Source organism: Phocoena sinus, chromosome 3, assembly GCF_008692025.1.
Source record: "Phocoena sinus isolate mPhoSin1 chromosome 3, mPhoSin1.pri, whole genome shotgun sequence".
NCBI lineage: Eukaryota > Metazoa > Chordata > Mammalia > Artiodactyla > Phocoenidae > Phocoena > Phocoena sinus.
In genome coordinates, this window is record NC_045765.1 from 47,659,270 (window position 1) to 47,673,519 (window position 14,250).

Sequence of the window (14,250 nt, forward strand, 5' to 3'; positions counted from 1 at the left end):
AAGAAAAATACCTGAATTTATTTATTTTCTTTAGAATTTAACTTTGACAACTTTGCCAAATATGGATTAAAGAGGAAGGGTGAGGCTGGAGACCCAGGAGAAAAGCAATAGATCAGACCACTCTCAATTAAGTCAAGTAACCATGGAAATGGAAGGAATAGAGACAATGGTTATTCAGAAGGTAAATTTAATAGAATTTAGTGATGAATTGGATGTAGAGAGTGGATAGTGAAAAGGCAGACAGGATTAAATTCCAGAGTTCTGGCAAGTTAGAATGTGTAGATAAAGATCCATCAACAACACCAGGGATATAAAAGGAAGGGCATATTTTAGGGGTAAAATTATCAGTTTTGGAAAGACTGCATGAGAGATTTCTGAGATAGGCCTAGTTACTAAGTCACAACACCAAAATATTACAAGTGCTATACTAGGAATATGAATAAGGAAGGTGTTTGTTCAAAAATGAATTCAACATATGGCAACAAGCATGACCCATCCAATTACCTGTAATACCGTGTAATAAATACAACTCTAACAGCTTAGAGTGCCATAGAAACAAAGGGAAGTAACAATTAAATCAAATCAAATCTGATGAGAACTTCACAGTGCAGGTTAAGTTAGAGCTGGAGTTTGAAAAGTAAATTCATTTTTGTAGGAGACAAAAGGGACCTGGTTCTGTCCCCACGGGGCTTGCAGTTGCTCAGAGTTGGAGATAGGTAATTAAACAGAATTGTCATTGGAAATATAATGCAGTGTAATAATGACAATATCAGTGCTGGTTGGGACAGGAGACATTTTAAAGAAAAAGGTCAATAGGAACAAAAATATTATAAGGCATACTTCTCTATGACCATTCATATAGACATTCAGAAAGTAGACATCCAAGTCCTATATCTGGTATCCACCACTGAAACTAAATATTAAGAAACGTTATCCCATGTGTGGAGACATTTGGGGAACACAGTGCACTGGGAAACATACAATGCTAGCAACAGAAATTAATCGTTAGACTTTTGCTGAGCTTCCTTCACTTCTTGTCCAACCCACCAAAATAACACAGGCATCTGGTGAGTTCCTGCTTTTAACCACGTGATATACAATTCTTTCCCTGTAATTGCAATAATTATTCCGTGAAAATGATTTTAATAGGCATCACATTCGCAGGAAGATGCTCGTTGAGCATTTCTTGAACATGAAGTTGAAAAAACAAAAGTTTTAATCTCATTTATCACGCCTTATGATAATCTTTTACTTTCTTTCTTTCTGATGGATGATTTCTCATATAAGTGTATTTTCCATTTTAAATCAGTACGTTTTTCCCATATCTGATGGGGATCCACCTGCAAAGGGCACTCAAATTTCTCTCCAATTGGGAAATGATGGCACATTTAAAGTTTGCAATGCATCCATTTTCTTGTAAAATAAGGTCTGATTGATCATTCATGAGGCAATCTGCTCAAGTAAGGGAAAAGAATGAAAGGATCACAGGGGCAAGTGGCATGTCTGCCCCTCTGTCTCACTTCTGTTGGGCTGGCCATCGCAGAGGGGCAAGCTATCTGGCTTTCTGCACATGCAGCCCTTGAATCTGTATGTACTGGTCACACAGGTGCTCCTTCAGGCTTATCCTGCCCAGGTTCTGGGCCAATCATTGTCCTAGTCAAGAGAAGTATAAGGCTAAGGGACCAAGGGAGCCGTCCTGCTCCTACAACCCTAGGCTCCTTTCTAGTAGAGCATAATATAAGGGAAGTCTGAGCCTTCCACTCCAGTTCTGCAATTGCTTGCTTCCCCATGGAACTTAATGAGTAACTCCTGCATTTGAACTTTAGTTAGCTTTTCTATAGAATCAGAAAATTGTACCACATGGTCTTTCAGTCTCTTCTGAACTGCAACATTTCTAATAGTTAAGAGTAGACGTGCTACAGTAAAATAAAAACAACCTGGATTCAAACCTCACCTTTGCTACTTACTCAAATGTGTTGATGAGCAAATTATTTAACATCTGCACCTTGCTTCATACATCTTTAAAATGAGGATAACAATAGCACCTGTTTCATAGAGTTACTATATAGGTTAAAAGACACAATACATACACAGCTCTTAGCACAGCAGCTGGTGTATAGTATTTGCTCAATAAATGTTGGCCATTATTAATATTATGATTACCTGTTCTCCAGGGTTTTCCCCCAAATGTCAATTCATATTGGTTAGCCCTGTCTTCTGAAGCTACCCACAAACCTCAGTATAGTTCTACACCCTGTATGTGGCCAGAGCACCTAGACATATCAGAGCCCTCTTTTAAACTACCTTTGCAGCCCTCCTAGATTGTGTGCCCAACTCATCACAGGTATACTAAGTCTCAAAATCTCACCTCTTCCTGCTCTACCCTGTTTCACTGAGAGCATTCGCCTTGGTTCTGACATAAGTCTGTGATGAATCCATCAGCTTGGCTCCTGGTAATGACTTCGACCACAAATTGACATCATCTATCTGACAAACTGGGCTTTGTACCGAAACAGGTTCTGGCAGCCAAGTGGAACTGTTTACTTCAGACTGAAAGACCAGGGTTTTAGTTCACGTTCCCTGAACCACGCATTCCCATTCAGTCTTTTGTATTTCAGCTCCATGCTCTTCATCTACCCACTGCTCTCTGATGTTGTGCCATCTGCTTTAGCACACAGCATTCTCTCTGTGCCATGGGAAACTTCCAATGAGCTCCTATGATTGCTCTCAGTAGGGCCGGCCTCATTATCCACTAAGTCCCCTAATTTCTATTGCAAAAAATCCTTTCAGAAGCTACTTCCCTCTGAGGGGTTAGAACTGGCATGTATCATTTCTGTATTAGTTCTATAATCAGTAACTTTAAATTCCTGACACTTCCCTTGTCAGTCTTCACGAGTAAACCTCTTATTCATCATCACCAAGCAAAGTATAAAACAAATTGATCTAGCCTGCCTATTTCAGAGAAAGTTGACAATAATGATTATGATGAAAATTAGTAGGTAATACTTATGAGCACTCACTATTTTCCAATCTGCCAAGCTCTATGTCAAGCACTTTTCCTTCATTTTTATTTAATTCTCAAATAACACTAGGCAGTAGCTACTACTTTATCCCCATTTTAAGAGTGAAGAAATAAAACAGAGGGCTAGTGAGTTAAATTAGTGAAATTAGTTCACCCAAGGTAACACGGCTAGTTAGTGAGTACTAGGATTCAAACACTGTTCTGTTTGACTTTAAAACCCACAAAGGAAAAGGAAAAAACACACACGCACATACCTAATTCTGACACAGATAGGTATTACTAAGAGGCATAAGAGTAGTATTGGTAGAAGTTTGTAGGTGTCTAAAGAAGAATGAAACACCTTCCTGCTTAAAGGGAGAAAGTGGGAATGTGCATCTTTGGTATTTGAGCTTAGCTTTGAAGGATGGAGAGAAATCAAAGGACTAGGACAGAAAAAAGAGCAGGGACAGCATGGAGATAGGAAGCCATGGGACATATAAAGTGAACATCTTTATTTTTGACTGGAGCCAAGCTTACCCATAAATAAGTGATGAAAAAACACTTTTGAAAGAAATACTGGGACCAGAATGTGGAATACCTTTAATATTAGGCTAAGGATGGCTTCTGAGTAAAGTTTTATGCAGGAAAGAAATGCATTATCATATTATCATATTTGTGTTTCAGGGAGAGTCTTCAACTAGGGAATGAATGATGTAGTTTGAAGAGGGGAGAATATAGGCTGGGAGATGAGCTAAGTTATTTCAACAGTTTAGGTAAGACTTATGAGGGTCTAAACTGGGGTGGGGTGGGAGTGGATGACATTAGGAATGGAGAAGAGAGAGGAAAGATGAAAGATGCTTGCTTCCAACATTGTATTAAATATAAAAGACTTTGTCTTCAAAAACTTCATAAGCTTCTTGGGAAGACAGGGTGTATAAAAAACAAAATCAAATTATTTAAAATTTGGCAATAAGTGGCACAAGAATACAGTGGAAGAATATATCACCTAAGGTTGAAACTTCTGGGCAACATTTTTAATAGAGGAGGTAAATTGAACTTAACCAGGGAAACTTTGACAGTGTCTGTAGACCTATTTGGTTGTCACAGCTAGAGGGGGAGTCCTACTGCCACCTAATGCATAGAGGCCAGGGACGCTGCCAAACACCTTAAAAAGCACAGGACAGCTTCCCTCAACCCTTACCCAACAAAACAATTACCCAGCCAAAAATGTCTATAGTGCTGAGATTGAGAAACCCTGCTTTAAATGATTGCCAGGAATTTGATAGACATTGGGAAAGTTGACCCTGCTTCCTCATTGTAAAATGGAGCAATAAGAGCAATAGTATCTCCTTCATAGGGTTCATGACAACTTTAAAGAAGATGCTGGGGCTTCCCTGGTGGCGCAGTGGTTGAGAGTCCGCCTGCCAATGCAGGGAACACGGGTTCGTGTCCCGGTCCGGGAAGATCCCGCATGCCACGGAGTGGCTGGGCCCGTGAGCCATGGCCGCTGAGCCTGCGTGTCCGGAGCCTGTGCTCCGCAATGGGAGAGGACACAACAGTGAGAGGTCCGCGTACCGAAAAAAAAAAAAAGATGCTGGTTAACTATTTATCATATGGTAAGTGTTTAATAAACCTCTATTGAATATCATCAGTTTTTTTTCAAAAATGGGAAACTGAAGGGACAATAAATGAATTCACAATGAAAAATTTCAGCTCATCCGAAGTCACCATCTCTGTGCTACCAAGTCTAAAATATGTAACCTCAGTTCTGACCTCCCTTCCAGACTCCCTTCCCACCACGCCTGCCATTTTCATTTGATTGTCTCACCATTTTCCCAAACCAAACCTATATAAAATATAACTCATAATCCCCTTACTAACTCACTTCATTGTTTGTAGCAAAGACACATTCCCTTAGTTACTGAGTAAAAAAAAGACAATGAGTGTGATTCAGGAAAACTGTCTTCATGATTCCTGTCTGTTACTAATATGGTGTGTGCTGTGCAGCATTAGCGGTTCTGTTTCTTTTCTTGGCCTCAACTTCCCAACTGTAAAGTTGAGAATGTTACCTGAGATGATCCAATAGGCTCCTTCCAGAACTAATATTTTATCACTTGTAGTGAGACTTACTTTCTCTCTCTCTCTCTCTCTCTCTCTCTCTCTCTCTGCCAGATAATGCCACCAGTAATGTCAATTCTTTTCTGGAAATGTCACTCACATCTGCCCACTCTTCCCCTGTCCCAATGGAAGCAGACCGAAGCAGGTGCTTGATGGTTTTTAAAAGGTAATATTGCAAAAAATTCCTAACTGGGTTCCCCCCCTCCAGCCTTTCTTTTCCAATCCACTCTACATGCCACATGCATCCTCTTTACACAAATCATTTATGCTCCACACGTGCTCAGAATTCTTTGATGGCTCCCAACCACATGAGTCATTCACTAAAACGCTTCCACCTGGTACCCAAGGCTCTCCATGATCAGACCCAGTCCCCCTTTCCAGTCTCATCTCCCATGGTTCTCCTCCACATACTACTCTCTGATCCAGACATTCTTTTCTCCTCATCAACACTCTAGCATGACATATTCATTCCTTACATGTTTCTTACATTGTTATGCCCTCTGAAATGCTTTTATGCATATCCAACCATCCCACAAATCATTCGGAAATATTAATCAAAGGCCTACTCAGACATAGCAAACACATAGAACATTATAGTGAGCAAAAAAAAGCATGGTCTCTGCCCTTACAGAGCTGGCAGCCTAGAGGGAGAAATCGACATTTCTCAAGTAGTCTCATAAGTAAATGTGAAATTGTAGCTCTGTCGAGTACTATAACTAAGAGGCACATTGTGCTATTGAGACAGGCAGACAAGAATACAGCCATTTTAGAAAAGGACCAGGGAATGGCCTTGAACAAAATAGGCCCTGGAAGCTAAAAAAACAAAGGCCCAGGGGGCCTGAGCCCCAGAAGAAAAAAAAAAAAAAAGGGTTCGAAGGAATAAAAGATTAACTTTACCTCTGTTACAATAAGGAGTATACCTAATTGCCACAAGACAATAAGCTCAACTACAGATTTTAACTTTATCCATTCCTATGCTCTCTTGCAGAAAATTCTCATGCATTTCTTTTCCCAAGAAAAATCAGTCCCTATTCCTGATAGCTACCATGGAGCCACAGACTGCTGATCAAAAAGGTTTGATGATTTCTGAAAATTATCAGTGATCTATGAGAGAAACCCTCCCTATTGTTATTAAAGCAACTCGTCCCTCCTATTCAGGGAACTGGCATTTCTCCCTTGTGCACAAGCGATCTCTTTTAATAAAAAGCTTTCTTGCAGCTAGAAAGATGGCGGAAGAGTAAGACGGGGAGATCACCTTCCTCCCCACAGATACACCAGAAATACATCTACACGTTGAACTGCTCCTATAGAACACCCACTGAACGCTTGCAGAAGGCCTAAGACCTCCCAAAAGGCAAGAAACTCCCCATGTACCTGGGTAGGGCAAAAGAAAAACGAATAAACAGAGACAAAAGAATAGGGACGGTACCTGCACCAGTGGGAGGGAGCTGTGAAGAAGGAACGGTTTCCACACACTAGGAGCCCCTTCGCGGGCGGAGACTGCGGGTGGCGGAGGGGGGAAGCTTCGGAGCCATGGAGGAGAGCGCAGCAACAGGAATGCGGAGAGCAAAGCGGAGAGATTCCTGCACAGAGGATCAGGGCCGGCCAGCACTCACCAGCCCGAGAGGCTTGTCAGCTCACCCGCCGGGGCGGGCGGGGGCTGGGAGCTGAGGCTCGGGCTTCGGTCGGAGCGCAGGGAGAGGACTGGGGTTGGCGGCGTGAACACACCCTGCAGGGGGTTAGTGCACCAGGGCTAGCCGGGAGGGAGTCCGGGGAAATGTCTGCACCTGCGGAAGAGGCAAGAGACTTTTTCTTCCCTCTTTGTTACCTGGTGCGTGAGGAGAGGGGATTAAGAGCACTGCTTAAAGGAGCTCCAGAGACGGGCGCGAGCTGCGGCTAACAGCGCGGACCCCAGAGACGGGTATGAGACACTAAGGCTGCTGCTGCCACTACCAAGAAGCCTGTGTGCGAGCACAGGTCACTGTCCACATCTCCCCTCCCGGGAGCCTGTGCAGCCCGCCACTGCCAAGGTCCCCTGATCCAGGGACAACTTACCCGGGAGAACACACCGCGCGCCTCAGGCTGGTGCAACGTCACGCCGGCCTCTGCCGCCGCAGGCCCGCCCCACACTCCGTGCCCCTCCCTCCTCCCCGGCCGGAGTGAGCCAGAGCCCCCGAAGCAGCTGCTCCTTTAACCCCGTCCTGTCTGAGCGGAGAACAGACGCCCTCAGGCGACCTACACGCAGAGGCGGGGCCAAATCCAAAACTGAAACCCTGGAGCTGTGAGAACAAAGAAGAGAAAGGGAAATCCCTCCCAGCAGCCTCAAGAGAAGCAGATTAAATCTCCACAATCAACTTGACTACCCTGCATCTGTGGAATACCTGAATAGAAAACGAATCATCCCAAATTGAGGAGGTGTGCTTTGGGAGCAAGATATATTATTTTTTCCCCTTTTCCTCTTTTTGTGAGTCTGTATGTGTATGCTGCTGTGTGATATTTTGTCTGTATAGCTTTGCTTTTACCATTTGTCCTAGGGTTCTGTCCGTCTGGTTTTTTTGTTTTTTTACTTAAAAATTTTTTTTTCTTAATAATTATTTTTATTTTAATAACTTTATTTTATCTTACTTTATTTTATTTTATTTTATCCTCTTTCTTTCTATTTTTTCCCCCTTTATTCTGAGCCGTGTAGATGAAAGTCTCTTGGTGCTGCAGCCAGGACTCAGTGCTGTGCCTCTGCGGTGGGAGAGCCAACTTCAGCACACTGGTCCACAAGAGACCTCCCAGCTCCACGTAATATCAAATGGGGAAAATCTCTCAGAGATCTCCATCTCAACACCAAGACCCAGCTTCACTCAATGACCAGCAAGCTACAGTGCTGGACACCCTATGCCAAACAACTAGCAAGACAGGAACACAACCCCACCCATTAGCAGAGAGGCTGCCTAAAGTCATAATAAGGCCACAGACACCCCAAAACACACAACCAGATGTGGACCTGCCCACCAGAAAGACAAGATCCAGCCTCATCCACCAGAACACAAGCACTAGTCCCCTCCACCAGGAAACCTACACAACCCACTGAACCAACCTTAGCTACTGGGGACAGACACCAAAAACAATGGGAACTATGAACCTGCAGCCTGCAAAACGGAGACCTCAAACACAGTAAGATAAGCAAAATGAGAAGACAGAAAAACACACAGCAGATGAAGGAGCAAGGCAAAAACCCACCAGACCAACAAATGAAGAGGAAATAGTCTACCTGAAAAAGAATTCAGAATAATGATAGTAAAGATGATCCAAAATCTTGGAAATAGAATAGAGAAAATGCAAGAAACATTTAACAAGGACCTAGAAGAACTAAAGAGGAAACAAGCAATGATGAACAACACAATAAATGAAATTAAAAATACTCTAGAAGGGATCAATAGCAGAATAACTGAGGCAGAAAAACAGATAAGTGACCTGGAAGATAAAATAGTGGAAATAACTACTGCAGAGCAGAATAAAGAAAAAAGAATGAAAAGAACTGAGGACAGTCTCAGAGACCTCTGGGACAATATTAAACGCACCAACATTCGCATTATAGGGGTCCCAGAAGAAGAAGAGAAAAAGAAAGGGACTGAGAAAATATTTGAAGAGATTATACTTGAAAACTTCTCTAATATGGGAAAAGAAATAGTTAATCAAGTCCAGGAAGCACAGAGTTCCATGGAGGATAAATACAAGGAGAAACACACCAAGACACATATTAATCAAACAATTAAAAATTAAATACAAAGAAAACATATTAAAAGCAGCAAGGGAAAAACAACAAATAACACACAAGGGTATCCCCATAAGGTTAACAGCTGATCATTCAGCAGAAACTCTGCAAGCCAGAAGGGAGTGGCAGAACATATTTAAAGTGATGAAGGAGAAAAACCTACAACCAAGATTACTCAACCCAGCAAGGATCTCAATCAGATTTAATGGAGAAATTAAAACCTTCACAGAGAAGCAAAAGCTGAGAGAGTTCAGCACCACCAAACCAGCTTTACAAGAAATGCGTAAGGAACTTCTCTAGGCAAGAAACACAAGGGAAGGAAAAGACCTACAATGACAAACCCAAAACAATTAAGAAAATGGGAATAGGAACATACATATTGATAATTACCTTAAATGTAAATGGTTTAAATGCTCCCACCAAAAGACACAGACTGGCTGAATGGATACACAAACATAACCCATATATATGCTGTCTACAAGAGACCCTCTTCAGACCTAGGGACACATACAGACTGAAAGTGAGGAGATGGAAAAAGATATTCCATGAAAATGGAAATCAAAATAAAGCTGGAGTAGAAATTTTCATATCTGACAAAATAGACTTTAAAATAAAGACTATTATAAGAGACAAAGAAGGACACTACATAATGATCAAGGGATCAATCCAAGAAAAAGATATAACAATAGTAAATATTTATGCACCCAACATAGGAGCACCTCAATACATAAAGCAAATACTAACAGCCATAAAAGGGGAAATTGACAGTAACACAATCATAGTAGGGGACTTTATCATGCCACTTTTACTAATGGACAGATCATCCAAAATGAAAATAAATAAGGAAACACAAGTTTTAATTGATACATTAAAAAAGATGGATTTAATTGATATTTATAGGACATTCCATCCAAAAACAACAGAATACACATTTTTCTCAAGTGCTCATGAAACATTCTCCAGGATAGATCATATCTTGGGTCACAAATCAAGCCTTGGTAAATTTAAGAAAATTGAAATCATATCAAGTATCTTTTCCGACCACAACACTGTGAGAGTAGATATCAATTACAGGAAAAGATCTGTAAAAATTACAAACACATGGAGGCTAAACAATACACTACTTAATAACGAAGTGATCACTGAAGAAATCAAAGAGGAAAGTTAAAAATACCTAGAAACAAATGACAATGGAGACACGACTACCCAAAACCTATGGGATGCAGCAAAAGCAGTTCTAAAAGGGAAGTTTATAGCAATACAATCCCACCTTAAGAAACAGGAAACAACTCAAATAAACAATCTAACCTTGCACCTAAAGCAATTAGAGAAAGAAGAACAAAAAAACCCTGAAGTTAGCAGAAGGAAAGAAATCATAAAGATCAGATCAAAAATAAATGAAGGAAACGATAGTAAAGATCAACAAAACTAAAAGCTGGTTCTTTGAGAAGATAAACAAAATTGAAAAACCATTAGCCAGACTTATCAAGAAAACAAGGGAGAAGTCTCAAATCAATAGAATTAGAAATGAAAAAGAAGTAACAACTGACACTACTGAAATACAAAGGATCATGAGGGATTACTACAAGCAACTCTATGCCAATAAAATGGACAACCTGGAAGAAATGGACAAATTCTTAGAAATGCACAACCTGCCAAGACTGAACCAGGAAGAAATAGAAAATATGAACAGACCAATCACAAGCACTGAAATTGAAACTGCGATTAAAAATCTTCCAGCAAACAAAAGCCCAAACCAGATGACTTCACAGGCGAATTCTATCAAACATTTAGAGAAGAGCTAACACCTATCCTTCTCAAACTCTTCCAAAACATAGCACAGGGAGGAGCACTCCCAAATTCATTCTACGAGGCCACCATCACCCTGATACCAAAACCAAACCAAGATGTCACAAAGAAAGAAAACTACAGGCCAATATCACTGATGAACATAGATGCAAAAATCCTCAACAAAATACTAGCAAACAGAATCCAACAGCACATGAAAAGGATCATACATCATGATCAAGTGGGGTTTATTCCAGGAATGCAAGGATTCTCAATATATGCAGATCAATGAATGTGATACACCATATTCACAAATTGAACAAGAAAAGCCATATGATCATCTCATTAGATGCAGAGAAAGCTTTTGACAAAATTCAACACCGATTTATGATAAAAACCCTGCAGAAAGTAGGCATAGAGGGAACTTTCCTCAACATAATAAAGGCCATATATGACAAACCCACAGCCAACATCATCCTCAATGGTGAAAAACAGAAACCATTTCCACTAAGATCAGGGACAAGACAAGGTTGCCCACTCTTGCCACTATTATTCAACATAGTTTTGGAAGTTTTAGCCACAGCAATCAGAGAAGAAAAGGAAATAAAAGGAATCCAAATCAGAAAAGAACAAGTAAAGCTGTCACTGCTTTCATATGACATGATAGTCTACACAGAGAATTCTAAAGATGCTACCAGAAAACTACTAGAGATAATCAGTGAATTTGGTAAAGTAGCAGGATACAAAATTAATGCACAGAAATCTCTGGCATTCCTATACACTAATGATGAAAAATCTGAAAGTGAAATCAAGAAAACACTCCCATTTACCACTGCAACAAAAAGAATAAAATATCTAGGAATATACCTACCTAAGGAGACAAAAGACCTGTATGCAGAAAATTATAAGACACTGATGAAAGAAATTAAAGATGATACAAATAGATGGAGAGATATACCATGTTCTTGGATTGGAAGAATCAACATTGTGAAAATGACTACTACCCAAAGCAATCTACAGATTCAATGCAATCCCTATCAAACTACCACTGGCATTTTTCACAGAAGTAGAACAAAAAATTTCACAATTTGTATGGAAACACAAAAGACCCCGAATAACCAAAGCAATCTTGAGAAGGAAAAACGGAGCTGGAGGAATCAGCCTCCCTGACTTCAGACTATGCTACAAAGTTACAGTAATCCAGTATGGTACTGGCACAAAAACAGACATATAGACCAATGGAACAGGATAGAAAGCCCAGAGATAAACCCACGCACATATGGACACCTTATCTTTGATAAAGGAGGCAAAAATATACAGTGGAGAAAAGACAGCCTCTTCAATAAGTGGTGCTGGGAAAACTGGACAGCTACACATAAAAGTATGAAATTAGAACACTCCCTAACACCATACACAAAAATAAGCTCAAAATGGATTAAAGACCTAAATGTAAGGCCAGAAACTATCAAACTCTTAGAGGAAAACATAGGCAGAACACTCTATGACATAAATCACAGCAAGATCCTTTTTGACCCACCTCCTGGAGAAATGGAAATAAAAACAAAAATAAACAAATGGGACCTAATGAAACTTCAAAGCTTTTGCACAGCAAAGGAAACCATAAACAAAATGAAAAGACAACCCTCAGAATGGGAGAAAATATTTGCAAATGAAGCAACTGACAAAGCATTAATCTCCAACATTTACAAGCAGCTCATGCAACTCAATAACAAAAAAACAAACAACCCAATCCAAAAATGTGCAGAAGCCCTAAATAGACATTTCTCCAAAGAAGATATACAGATTGCCAACAAACACATGAAAGAATGCTCAACATCACTAATCATTAGAGAAATGCAAATCTAAACTACATTGAGGTATCACCTAACACCGGTCAGAATGGCCATCATCAGAAAATCTGCAAACAGTAAATGCTGGAGAGAGTGTGGAGAAAAGGGAACTGTCTTGCACTGTTGGTGGGAATGTAAATTGGTACAGCCAGTATGGAGAACAGTATGGAGGTTCCTTAAAAAACTAAAAATAGAACTACCATACAACCCAGCAATCCCACTACTGGACATATACCCTGAGAAAACCATAATTCAAAAAGAGTCCTGTACCAAAATGTTCATTGCAGCTCTATTTACAATAGCCTGGACATTGAAGCAACCTAAGTGTAAATTGACAGATGAATGGATAAAGAAGGTGCAGCACATATATACAATGGAATATTACTCAGCCATAAAAGTAAACGAAATTGAACTATTTGTAGTGGGGTGGATCGACCTAGAGTCTGTCATACAGAGTGAAGTAAGTCAGAAAGAGGAAAACAAATACTGTATGGTAACACCTATATATGGAATCTAGGGGAGAAAAAAAAAAGGTCATGAAGAACCTAGGGGTAAGACAGGAATCAAGACACAGACCTACTAGAGAATTGACTTGAGGATATGGGAAGGGGGAAGGGTAAGCTGTGACAAAGTGAGAGAGTGGCATGGACATATATACACTACCGAACGTAAAATAGATAGCTAGTGGGAAGCAGCCGCATAGCACAGGGAGATCAGCTTGGTGGTTTGTGACCACCTAGAGGGGTGGGATAGGGAGGGTTGGAGGGAGGGAGACGCAGGAGGGAAGAGATTTGGGAACATATGTATATGTTTAACTGATTCACTTTGTTATAAAGCAGAAACTAACACACAATTGTAAAGCAATTATACTCCAATAAAGATGTTAAAAAAAAAAGGTTGCTTGCTTAAGTGTATTTTGGAAGCAATATTCATTTCTATGGTATTGCTGTCCAAGAATCTGGAAAGAGTCCAGTAACACCATAAGACAATAATGTGAGATTTGACCTATTTGAGGAGGGGTCGGGGGCGGATTCCAGCAGAAGGTCAATTGATCTGATACCTGCATAACAAGCTAACCAGGCCAGGGGGCCTAGAAAGCCCATTGTGACAAAACAGAGGAGGTTTAAAATGCAAAGTTGACTTCTTATATATGTAGATATCAAAAATTTTTTAAATGGCATTAAGCTCAGTTACTTGGGCTTCCTTTAATTTATGCAGAAACAATATATGCTAACTCATTTGATCTTGATGGGAACTCTGTAATCATTAATAAGAGCCATTTTATAGATCAGTATGTGAGTTCAGACTTGTTAACTGGCTTGTCCAAGGGACAGAATCTGGAGTAAAACTATGGTCTCTGATCCCTAGTGCAGGACTTTTTCTCCTTAACTACTGTCACTGCCCCTGCAGTTTGCAAAACCCATTTGTCTCTGCTCAACAGGCAGACCAAGTGTGACTTTTTTCTTGAGGCCTTCTCAGTCCTTTTTGACCCACAATCAAATATAACTAGAGGAAAAAAATGGTATCTTACAAACCAGAAAAATACCTGTAACATAGATGACAGATAGGAAAGGGTCACCATAAAAAGAGCTCATAAAATTGATGGGAAAAAAAAAAATGAGAATCCAGTTAACAAATAAATAAAATTCTTGAAAAAGAACTACAAGGGGCTAAACAAATACAAAATAAAATGTCAACCTTTGCTAGTAATCAAAGTGCAAACAAAA